Raw genomic sequence first — 12,437 nt, 5'->3', positions numbered from 1 at the left:
GATAAATGTTTATTTTGGTGGTTGAACACATATATAACTAATGGAGCTGTTTGTAATTTAGATAACAATATAAGAACTGTTCCCTTAAAATATAAATAGTGAACAAACTAAAAAAAAAAAGAAATTGTAAAATTATAACATAGGTGTAAATCCCTTCGGATTTGTGTTGGAAATGGTGTGGAACCTAAGAATCACATTACCATATGTGGTGCTCCTGTCCCAGTTTAAGTCACTTCCAGTAACTCTGAGCTCAGAGACACCTCTTCTACTCGACATTTGGCTGCTCCACCAGTCACGTTCAGTAGAAGAGCCCATTGGTAATAAAGATTCAGTACAAATTAAGAATAAGAGGAGTACACTTGTAAAATACACATAATCTATTTATCTATATAAAAAATCTAAAAAATATCCAAATACAAACTACGAATGACAATACACCCAGATATTCGATGATGAGCACAACAAGACAGCAAGAGTAAAATAAAAATGGATACATCTGTGCAAAACTCAGACTACATATTAGGAATGAGTAAAGGTAAGAAGCAGGCTCTAGAGGGGAGTATCGGATATCAAAAGAAGCCCCCCAACATTTCCGCATACCGCCTTTCTTTCTTCTGAATGTTGATGTTATGCTAATATTCCTAACAGAACAAAAATGGTAACCGATTACATCTTGAACTATCACTATGTCATCAGAAAAGGTTAGTAATTATATAAATGTATATGGTCTTTGATAAAGCCCCACTATGGGGTGAATGTGACTTGATAAGGTTTGTTGGAACAAGTACTTTTTCGATGATCCCATTTAGTGTGCACACAAGCATTCTAAGTGTCTTTAAACATTATGTTTGCTGCAATGTGAATTAAACAATGTATATATACATTATTTGCACAGATAGAATTTAATTATAATCTGAAAAAAATAACCAGAAAGCACTCAGAATGGATAAACAAAATAAAATCATTCTAGAAATGTGTTTTACACTAATATATACATAATCATTTAAGTAACATTTTATTGAAACAGTTTCAAGGTCTTGTTTTCTCTTCAACAATCAAACCACGTAAAACAAGCAGGAAGGTGCCTATAGATTGCATAGTGTTTCAGCCTTGTGCAATATGTATTTGATATACGTCATCTTAATGTAATTTTTGTATAATATGCTGTCTCATTCAATGTGTGTATTGAAATGTTTAAATAAATCGCCTACCTACCTTTCAGATTCTCCCTTTCTGTCAGTTACATTTATGCCCCCTAGCTCAAATTTTCATTTAACTGACCCATTGCTCATTTTAAACAGAATGAAATCATATTAGAAAAGTGTTTTACACTTATGAATACATAATAACCATAATTTTTAAAGACTTTGGTCCAGTGGCGTATCCAGAGCCTGATCTCGGGAGGGGCACTTGTAGATTATTTAAAAAAAAAAATCCAGACACAATAACCACTACAGCTCAGTGTAGTGGTTATGGTGCCAATAGTGCCGGGACCCCCTCCCAGAGTAAGTAGTCAAACCATTTAAGAACAGTTTGACAACTTACTTGAGGTCTGCTGGGAAATGGGGCTGTAGTAGGGCATAGGAGCAGTGGTGTGTGTGGGTGGTGCAATGTGTGAGTGTTGCAGTGTGTGTGAGGGGTACAGTGTGTGATCAGTGTGTGTGTGAAGGTTGCAGTGTGTGAGTGAGGGCGGTAGTGTATGTCAGGGGTGCAGTGTGTGTGTTAGGGGGGCAGTGTGTGTGTGGATTGCAGTGTATGTGTAGGGCAATGTGTGTATGGGAGGCAGTGTATGTGTGTGGGGGCAGGGTGTGTATGGGGGACAGTGTGTGTGCATGTGGGGAAGTGTGTGTATATGGGGGGCAGTGTGTGTGTATGGGGCAGTGTGTATGTGGGGCAGTGTGTGTGTATGTGGGGGGCAGTGTGTGTGTATATGGGGGCAGTATATGTGTGTGAGGGGGAGGGGCAATGTGTGTGTGTGTGTGTAGGGTGTGAGTGTGTTTGATAAGAAGGGTAGGGGGCTTTATTTTAAATGTTTTTTTATTTAATTAAAATAAATATACATAATGTCCCCCCTACCTTATTACCTTTAATGAGGGAGTAGGGGGACACTTCTCGATCCCTGGTGGTCCGTGGGGAATCCCTGGTGGTCCCAGTGGGGAGAATGAACTCTAGCCCGCAGCTCCTGGGCTAGAGTTCACTCTCGCGAGATCCAGAGCGTTGCTGTGGTAACCAGAGAGAAGGACCTGGAGGAGCTGCAGGCTCGGGTCCTCTCTGCCTCTCTCCCTCCCCTGCCGGCTGTCAGCATGGTGCCTGTGGACCGGGGAGGGAGATCACAGATCTCCCCTCCGGTCCGTGAAGGCACATTGCAGGGCATGTGCTGGCAGGGGAGAGGGAGACCGTCGGTTTTCTCAATTTCACAATTGCCCCTCCCCCCCCCCCGGATCCGCCACTGCTTTGGACGGTGAAAACGCCGCTGTTAGTCAGGTGGTCGTGGGGGCCAGAGAAAGGTGAGATTACTTACTTAAACATGTCTTCTTCTGGCCAGACCTAGTCTTAGGAGCAGACGCCAATGCTGTACTCTCGTGCATGCGCGAGAATACAACACTGATGTCTATGGAGGATCCTGCAAAGTCTTGAAACTTCTAGACGGCGCAGGAAATGTACTGAGAAAAAGTAGTCCCTTAAGCATATTTTTCACTGGGTTATAATTTCAGTGTAATTTCAACACAGTCAGCATGGCTATTCCATAAAGATCCTATCTTCCTAAAATACTCATTTTGCAGGGGGTGACACTGACGCTTTAAGTAACATTTTATTGAAACAGTTTCAAGGTCTCATTTTCCTTTTTTAACGGGGAACAATAAACCCACTTAAAAGAAGCAGGAAGGTAGCAATAAATTGTATTGTGTTTCAGCCTAGTAAATGACATGTGTAATGTGAATCACACAATAAACACCACACTAGTGTTCATTAATAATGATTAAAATCTAGGAGATGTTTGGATAGGAAAATACAGCAAGAGCCAATTCTTGGACCACACAGAGCAGGTGATGAGATAGATGCATAATATATAATAAGAGGCCTAAACTGGCTATAACTGGGTTTAAATACTGTTGTGCATCAACTGTAAATTTTATGTAGGGGCTTGGGACAAGTTAACCTTAGGCACAGAGACTTTGTAGAAATCATGTTTCCTTAATTCTCCCAGAATTCCCAGCTTGAAATGCAAATGAGGATTGTGTTCCATATTTCAGTTCTGCAAGCCCTCTTAGCAATAAAACTCTGTTTTAAACACATCTTTTTAAACTAAAGTTTCCACGGGAGATGGAACTCCTCGTACCTGTTCCCTTTATTATACTTTGTATCGTCTAATGTTTCCCGGAATTCTAATGGAATTGTTCCCTTTTGTTCGGCTACCGAACAGATTTTGTGGGGTCACCTTGTTCGCAAATGATGTTTAGGCTTGATTGGAAGATTGTGCTTGTCTCATTCTAAATATGATGAAAATGAGGCTTGAGTATTAATCTGTGGATAGGTATTAATGTTTCTTTTGGATATGAAATGGGAACACAAGGCTTGTTCATATCAAAGGACTCCTTATCTATGAGGGAATCAGGACATATGGCAAACGAGGGAGTTAGTTTATACTGAAACCAGACTTCCAGGCCACTTCTGTGTGACTTCTCACACCTTACAGAGTAGCCCTGCTGGGGTCCCAGCTTCAAAGAGGAATTTAGGCTGTAAGCTCTGACCTCCCATACAATCAAATTAACCCCTTTTGAAACTGACAATACCACCTCTACCAGGCAGCCAGTTTATATAAGCACGAACATAACTTTAATTTTACCAAACTGATCTGAGTGCTTATTGGATATGTCTTGCGCTCAGATCGGGGCTATTTGGGAATATAATTTTTGTGGGGTTCCGATGCTGTTGCCATGTATTTTTGTGATATGTGAGAAATTGTATGTAAGTTTTCCTATTTCAGAGATAATTAGATTAGCTCAATTGGAGCTCAATTGTCTCTCAAACACAATGGCTTGTGGGAAGGAAGCCCCTGTGATTTTGTATTAGAAACCCCATGCTAGGGGCACTGCATAAGAAGCCAAGTGTGGCTTAATAAACTTCAGATTGCTGCTTTTACCAATAGGACCGGTTGCATCCATTATATAGGGGAAACTCTACACAAAGGGAATACTTTCACTATATTGAGCACATCTGGAATTAGGACTAGTGGAGGATTGAAGGAATAACAGCAATAAACACACAAACCCATGACATAAAGTATGAGTCAGGATACAAAGGTTCCAATAAGCAGAAACCAAACTTTACACAGTTTAAAACCTTAGGACCTCTTTACATGGCACTGGTTGGGATCTAGAATTTGAAGTCTTTCTGTCCGCATATAGCTAAGTACTAAATATATTGTGGGATATAGACACTAGCTCTCTGTATCCAGTGCTGCAAACTCGCCCTTCAATATAACTACATCTCCTTAAACATACACCATGCAACCCATATTATTTTCACTATGGATCCTAGTGTGGCCCTCATGTTTGAGAACTCACAATGTCTAGAGCCACCATCGTATGTGTTGATTATGTGCCTTGTTAAAACCTTAATGTGCTGAGTGTCCCTGACAATGGATGTCCGATAATATGGATTAATGTCAACACGCCAATCATTAGGACTTACCAAAATGGGAAACATTAAAGCTGTGGTAGGGTTGTGGAGTCATATTTTATAACTAAATCTATTACATATTATATAATATTTGTACGCTGTTTTGTGACGCCGAAAGCCATGTTTATTTTGGGGCAGTCAGCATCTCAGCCATAACCAACTCATATTTATATATATTATACTTACATTTATTTTTAAAGAATAGGTACTGGATGTATCAGCTTTTTTTAATTATTCAGTTTTCTTGTGACAGACTGTACGTTCTCCTGGTTGCCATAGTATTTTGCTTGCTCCAGCATACTTATGTGTGTTAATAAGCAATAAAAGTAACTGAACTTCTCGTTTCCAGATGGCATTAATAGATACATGACCTAACAGTTGTTCTAAGGATGATCGTTACACTTGAAACTAACACTGCTATAGCAACCTTGCTGCCAACTGATTTAATACACTAGGGTTGTCTAGTCAGAAGCTAACTGCAACAAAAAGTTCCATTTAGTTTTTTTTTGTATCAAATTTGCTTCTAGGCAACTGTTGATGGGCAAAATAAATAATATATATATATATTTATTAGGGGATATAGATCTATATACCAATCTTTGCCAGTAGTGATGTACCGAACTGTCCGCCGGCGAACAGTTCCCGGCGAACTTAGCGTGTTCGCGTTCGCCGCCGCGGGCGAACACATGGGTGGTTCGATCCGCCCCCTATTCGTCATCATTGGGCAAACTTTGACCCTGTGCCTCTCGGTCAGCAGACACATTCCAGCCAATCAGCAGCACTCCCTCCCTTCCACACCCTCCAACCTCCCCCCCAGCATCCATTTTCGATTCATTCTGAAGCTGCATGCTTAGTGAGAGGAGGGAAAGTTTAGCTGCTGCTGATTAGATAGGGAAATTGATAGCTAGGCTAGGGTATTCAGTGTCCACTACAATCCTGAAGGACTCATCTGATCTCTGCTGTAAGGACAGCACCCCAAAAAGCCCTTTTTAGGGCTATAACATCAGGCTGCTTTTTTTTTTTTTCCTGTGTAATGTAATTGCAGGTGCCTGCCTGCCAGCTTCTGTGTGAGGTTCACATTGGATACTGTGCCCACTTGCCCAGTGCCACCACTCATATCTGTTTTAACAATTGGTTAAGCTTTAGATTTTAAAGAAATCATTTTTTTTCACTGTAATAGAAGAGCAGTTGCCTGCCTGCCTGCCAGCTTCTGTGTCAGGTTGGATGCCTTGCCCATTTGCACAGTCAGTGCCACCACTCATATCTGTTTTAACAATAGCTTAAGCTTTAGATTTTAAAGAGGACAGGTGTCAATGTTAGGTGATTTCTGCCCTTTATGGATTAAAAGCAGACTCTGCATCAACTGTGTAATTTTCCATGGGAGTTTTGCCATGGATTCCCCTCGGGCATGCCACAGTCCAGGTGTTAGTCCCCTTGAAACAACTTTTCCATCACTTTTGTGGCCAGAAAGAGTCCCTGTTGGTTTTAAAATTCGCCTGCCCATTGAAGTCAATGGCGGTTCGCGAACATTTGAGGAAGTTCGCGTTCGCCGTTCGCGAACCGAAAATTTCGGGTTCGCGACAACACTATTTGCCAGCTTTGGATCTAGGTTGTAGGAGGCATAGAACTCCCCAACATCTGGCTCATCAGGCGTATTGCCGTCCTTCAAACCCCGTGGCTGGGCTTATCAAACTGACCTATATGGGCTATCTAACTTCGTAACCTTATCCCTCTCCCTTTAGGTTCCCTGAAGCCACATATAAAATGAAAATTTTCTAGTTGTCCTCAATGCTGAACCACCGGCCACAGGCCGACATTTATTAACCATGCTAGCATTACTTTACCTACATGATATGTGAATATGTCATGGCTACTATGTATTTTTGTAATACCTTATACCAACTACACAAGTGTTTAGGCAACAGGTTCAAGTAACACCTACTCATCGCATTATGAGATTTTCCAACTTTTTAGCCCAATGATACCACTTCTCCGAACTCTCCCTCCCATACCCAACAAAGATTCGGCTTTTTAGCAAAACCCCACATAAATCAACCATTGTGACCTTATGGCTCTAAGTATTGTTTCCTTGAATATTAAAGTTCTTAAAGGGACACTATAGTCACCTGAACAACTTTAGCTTAATGAAGCAGTTTTGGTGTATAGAACATGCCCCTGCAGCCTCACTGCTCAATCCTCTGCCATTTAGGAGTTAAATCCCTTTGTTTATGAACCCTAGTCACACCTCCCTGCATGTGACTTGCACAGGCTTCCATAAACACTTCCTGTAAAGAGAGCCCTATTTAGGCTTTCTTTATTGCAAGTTCTGTTTAATTAAGATTTTCTTATCCCCTGCTATGTTAATAGTTTGCTAGACCCTGCAAGAGCCTCCTGTATGTGATTAAAGTTCAATTTAGAGATTGAGATACAATTATTTAAGGTAAATTACATCTGTTTGAAAGTGAAACCAGTTTTTTTTTTCATGCAGGCTCTGTCAATCATAGCCAGGGGAGGTGTGGCTAGGGCTGCATAAACAGATCAAAGTGATTTAACTCCTAAATGACAGTGAATTGAGCAGTGAAATTGCAGGGGAATGATCTATACACTAAAACTGCTTTATTTAGCTAACGTAATTTAGGTGACTATAGTGTTCCTTTAACTCTCCACACAAATGGCGATTGGCTAAAAAAGCAAATGCCGCAATCACTTTTTTTCAAGAGACCCACTTTCAAAAAGGCCACCAACCGTAATTATTAGACATGTGCAATAACTTTCATCCCGAATGTACACAAAAGTGCAAAGTTCCAAAGTGATGAGGTTCGGTAGTTCGAAAGTGTTGAACTAAACCGAATTGCCAAAGTTCCGAAGTGCTTCGGATTTCTGAAAAGTGTCAAAACAAGAGAGAGGGAGTAAAAACTATGTGAATGATGACAGGAATCTTGACCAATAAGCTAATTCCTGGCACTGGGAACCCCATATATATAATCACTTACACATCTGTAGGGCTCCTAGCGTTAGGATTGCCACCACAACCACTTACACATCTATAGGGCTTCCACCTCTCAGTGCCAGGACTGCCACCACATCCACTTATACATCTATAGGGTTCCCAGTGCACGGACTGCCACCACAACCACTTACTAGACATGTGCAACTTGTTTCATGCAATTCAGACATTCAGAGGCTTGTGAAGTGGCAAAGTTCTGAATTACCGAAGTTCCGAATTGCTGAAGTTCTGAATTGCTGAAGTTCGGTTGTTCGGAAGTGCAGAACCGAACCGAATGCCATTGTTCTGAATTGCCGAAACAGACACATTTTTTTTTACTTACTCGAATTTCCGAAACAAACCAATTTTTTTGCCCATGCACATCCCCAGTAATTTTACTTAAACATTTTCCTACTGGGTATCATGCTTGTTACAAAGCCAAAAAGGAGTGTCCATACTGGTTAGGGAAGAGGTCTCTTTTTTCTAGTAAAAAAAACATGTGACAAAGACTATTTATTGTTACAATTCTACATGGATAACGACCCTTACACCTTTTTAAATGTTCATGGTCCCCATGACTGTCAATGTGAGTTCATTGAGAAAATATTTGCATTAGCCATGTCCTACAAATTCGGGGATATAGTTGTTGGGGGTGAAGTGAACTTTCTATTGGACTGCCCCCTAGATACTTCTTCCTCCATTTGTGTCACTCACAATACAACTAAAATATGCATTGCTTTGACTCCCTCTTTATGTACTACCATATTGCAACATGACTTTCTTGACATCTGGAGAGTTCTACATCCCAGCGAAGTAGACTACACATACCACTCCATAGTGCATAATGCCTACACAAGGATTGATCAATTTCCTGTCCCAAATACACTTATGTCCAAAATCCAATCGACACACATCTGATAACTGGTGAGCATGGGTCTGATCTTAGGACCACATCTGATTAAATGGTACACTATTATATATGGGTGTTTTAGAAAAGAAAAAAAAAAGGTCTGATTTATAGTTTTGTAACATCATTATTAGGGGAAATTATTTTATACTCGAATGAAAAAAGTGAGACTTATAAAGAGGCCTAAACAGTAACAAGATTTAACGCGGCTTGTTATACGCTTATTTTTGTACTCTGGTTTGCCAGACCTGGCTTGTAGAATGAGGTGTCCCCATATTGGCACGTAAATGAACTATGGCTGCCCATTTACTGGCACTTACTTTTTGTCTCCTTAGTGGTATTTAGTAAAGCCCAGCCATTCTGTTATTTTGTTTTGTCTCTTTCCTGTTTTACATTTTTAGGTTCCTTTTCAGCGTATCCCTATAACGATCCTGACAATATGGCATTGGTTTGACATTAGACCTGCATTATTACATTTAGAAACTTTTGTAAAGCTATGGTTACTGAAAGTTCATTTTATGATTGATGAATGAAACAAGTTTTTTTTTTTGTTTGTTTTTTAAACATAGACCACCACCTCATTGAGATGTGGCTATAGTGTCCCTTCTACCCCCCACCTGTATCAATGATACATATTTAATAGAAATCTACGTGATACGATCCCATGAGCCTAGTCATTTAAAGGACCACTATAGGCACCCAGACCACTTCAGCTTAATGAAGTGGCCTAGGTGCCAGGTTCAGCTAGGGTTAACCCTTTTTTCTATAAACATAGCAGTTTCAGAGAAACTGCTATGTTTATACTGAGGGTTAATCCAGCCTCCAGAGCCTCTAGTGGCTGCCTCATTGACAGCCGCTAGAGGCGCTTGGGTGCTTCTCACTGTGAAAATCACAGTGAGAAGACGCCAGTGTCCATAGGAAAGTCCCGGCACTGGATAAAGAGGTAAGTTTAACCCCTTCCTCTCACTCCAGCCCGGCGGGAGGGGGACCCTGAGGGTGGGGGCACCCTCAGGGCACTATAGTGCCAGGAAAACGAGTGTTTTCCTGGCACTATAGTGGTCCTTTAATTGTTGGCCAATGGATTTTGTCATGTTGTTCTGTTTACTTGATCAATTAGCATCTGGAGTAACATCTGGAGTATAACGTTTAATTCATACATTGTGTCAGCCAAATTGCTAGCAAACATACAGCAGAGAAGTTTTTCAAATTGACATTGGAAGGTCCGGAGTGGCTGTATACATCACCTCCACGTGATGTAACGGAATCTCAAAGATTCCAGCATGCACATCTAGGAGTTATGGAATGAAGATCACATTGTGGACAACTACAGTGCTTCATGCAGCGTGGATGGCAAGAATTATTTAAAGCTTGTATGCTCAGGGGTCTTTGAATGAGGGCAAGTTAGGAAAAGATAAGGAAGTTAAGGGAAAACGAGTAATTACTCAGGTTTTATCCAAGAGATATAAAATTGTCCTTAACCTTAAAACCAAAATTTCACAAGAACAATTACACTGACTGCCGAGCAAAATGTTAATTTCTAGATAGTTTAAAACATTTCGTTTAAAGGGACACTCTAAACACCTAACGTAATAAAGCAGTTTATCTTAATGAAGCAGTTTTAGTATTTAGATCGTGTCCCTGCGGTCTTACTGCTCAATCCGTTGCCGTTGAGGGCTTGGATCACTTTTTTTCCTCTTGATACAGCCCTATTCACACTGGCTGTGAGGGACACAACCTACAAGATAAAATTGATTTAATATTGATATTAATAAGAAATCAGAGCGCTCCACTTCATAATTGTCTCAGCTGTTGGTGAAAAGAGTATTTACAGAGGTTACATAACACAAGCTCGGTTCTCTTCCTGAATGAATGAGTAGCAATTCCTCTATTGAAGAATACAGATAGAATGCTATTCATTGAGCAGAGTAAACCCTTACTATGCCAAGAGTATTCACCTTGAAGCATGGTAGCAGTAAATAGACTTATACATCCGTTCACTATATACTCATTATATGTGTATTAAGAAGTCGTGGGAATATAAGCCTAATCTACGATACAGCACTAACGCACTAGATGAATCACCAGATTTACTATAAAAAAAAAAAAAAAAACACACACTCCAGGTACCATAACAACTTTACTGAAATTCAGTTGTTACAATGCCATGAAGTCCACGGGCACTGCCTTATATAAAGAGTTTAAAAGGTATGAACATCGTTTAACCCCTTAAGGACACATGACATGTGTGACATGTCATGATTCCCTTTTATTCCAGAAGTTTGGTCCTTAAGGGGTTAAAGAATGGGGAGCTACTGATTGGCACAGAGCATCAGCTGACCACTCCAGCTAGCCAACGGCAATACTCCACGAATCCTAAAAGTCAGAAGCCGAATGCCGCTGTGGAATTGGAGACCCAGTGCTGGAGACAACCTTTGGGGTTAAACCATTTGAGAACGGTTAAACCCCTTCAGGTAAATTAAACCCCAGTGACCTCCTGGCACCATAGCTAAATTTCCATGAATAGCCGTCAAACAGGGCAGTCGTGTGGATTGCGGGCTCCTGAAAAAAAAAGCCAGTTTAATCCACCGAGAGGCATAACTACCCTCTAAGGGCTTCAGAGCAACAGCTGGAGACTTTCTCAAAGACTTCCACCCACTGGGGGACGGAGATCCGCTGCTGCGGCTTGCTGTAACAGAGCTGGGGAGAGGCGGCTGATCTTTCTAGGGGAAACTCCCTAGGGGCCTAGCTGTCGCGCAAATGCCCCTATTCCTCGCTACTGGCCTACCTGGGCCAAGGGCCACCAAGGGCTTGACCCAGAGACATTGCCCACAACGACAGGGGGCCCACTGCAGTGGACGGTGGCAAACCATCGAAAAAACCCTGATACTCCCAACCCAGGAGGGACTCGGCCCATCAATGATACAGTGTCGTGGACCAAAGATGTCGGCCTCTATAGCGGCCTGGGGCTGGAGGGTGATCTTACCTCATTCCCAAAGTGCCGCTACCTCTGATCGGTGCCCTGCTAAGCGGGTCTCAAGCTCCGACAGGGGCCGGGAACAGAGCAGTACCTTACACAGTGGCTACAACAGAGCCCATCCTGATGGACTTAGCTGCATCCTTTGAGCAATGACAGGTCAGGGAGTCGAGTGAAGCATATTTGAATGAGAACAGCCTGATAAGACGCCAAGCATTTGATACTCCAGCAGATGACCCGAATCTAACTGTGTGCCCGCGATTTTAAAGATGCAATCTAGCAGTTATTAAGCATGTTAAACGCATTTTCTCTTTACCAAGATTTGCTCTTATTTTACATTATATCTGTACACTAAGCCCTAGCCTCAACTATCCTATCTACATGCCCTCTTATGACCACTTTTAGTAAGGCAGGGTGCTCGTGTTAGCATTGTTCCAGTGGCTACCTCTTCAGCCAGTTGCTCATATAGGCAAGCCAAAGCTCTCGCAACAAGCGTTGTGTCCCTATAGCCAGTAATACTTGCCTATACGTAGTTCAGCATGTTTACCTATACATTACCTAGCCTAGCATGTTTTTATACGTATGTTCACTCTGTATAAATTGTGCATGTCTTCTCTAAAACCCCTAATATACTGCGGAATGTTATGCCTGAGGATTACTGTTGGGGTACCTCAAGCTTGCCTGGTGGGCTTATGCACTGCAAAAATACAAAATAAAAATAAAAAAAATAGATGTGTCACACAGTCTGCATCATAAGTGGAGTGCCGTAGGTTTAAAACACTTATGTATACTTAGAGAATTGTACACAAAATGGATAAGTGATAATAATTAGAATAGCAGGTTACCCAAGACAGCAGACAATGAAAAAGGGGACCCCCTCGATATCC

The sequence above is a fragment of the Pelobates fuscus genome, chromosome 5 (genome assembly GCF_036172605.1).
Source record: "Pelobates fuscus isolate aPelFus1 chromosome 5, aPelFus1.pri, whole genome shotgun sequence".
NCBI lineage: Eukaryota > Metazoa > Chordata > Amphibia > Anura > Pelobatidae > Pelobates > Pelobates fuscus.
This window is presented reverse-complemented; position numbering follows the sequence as displayed.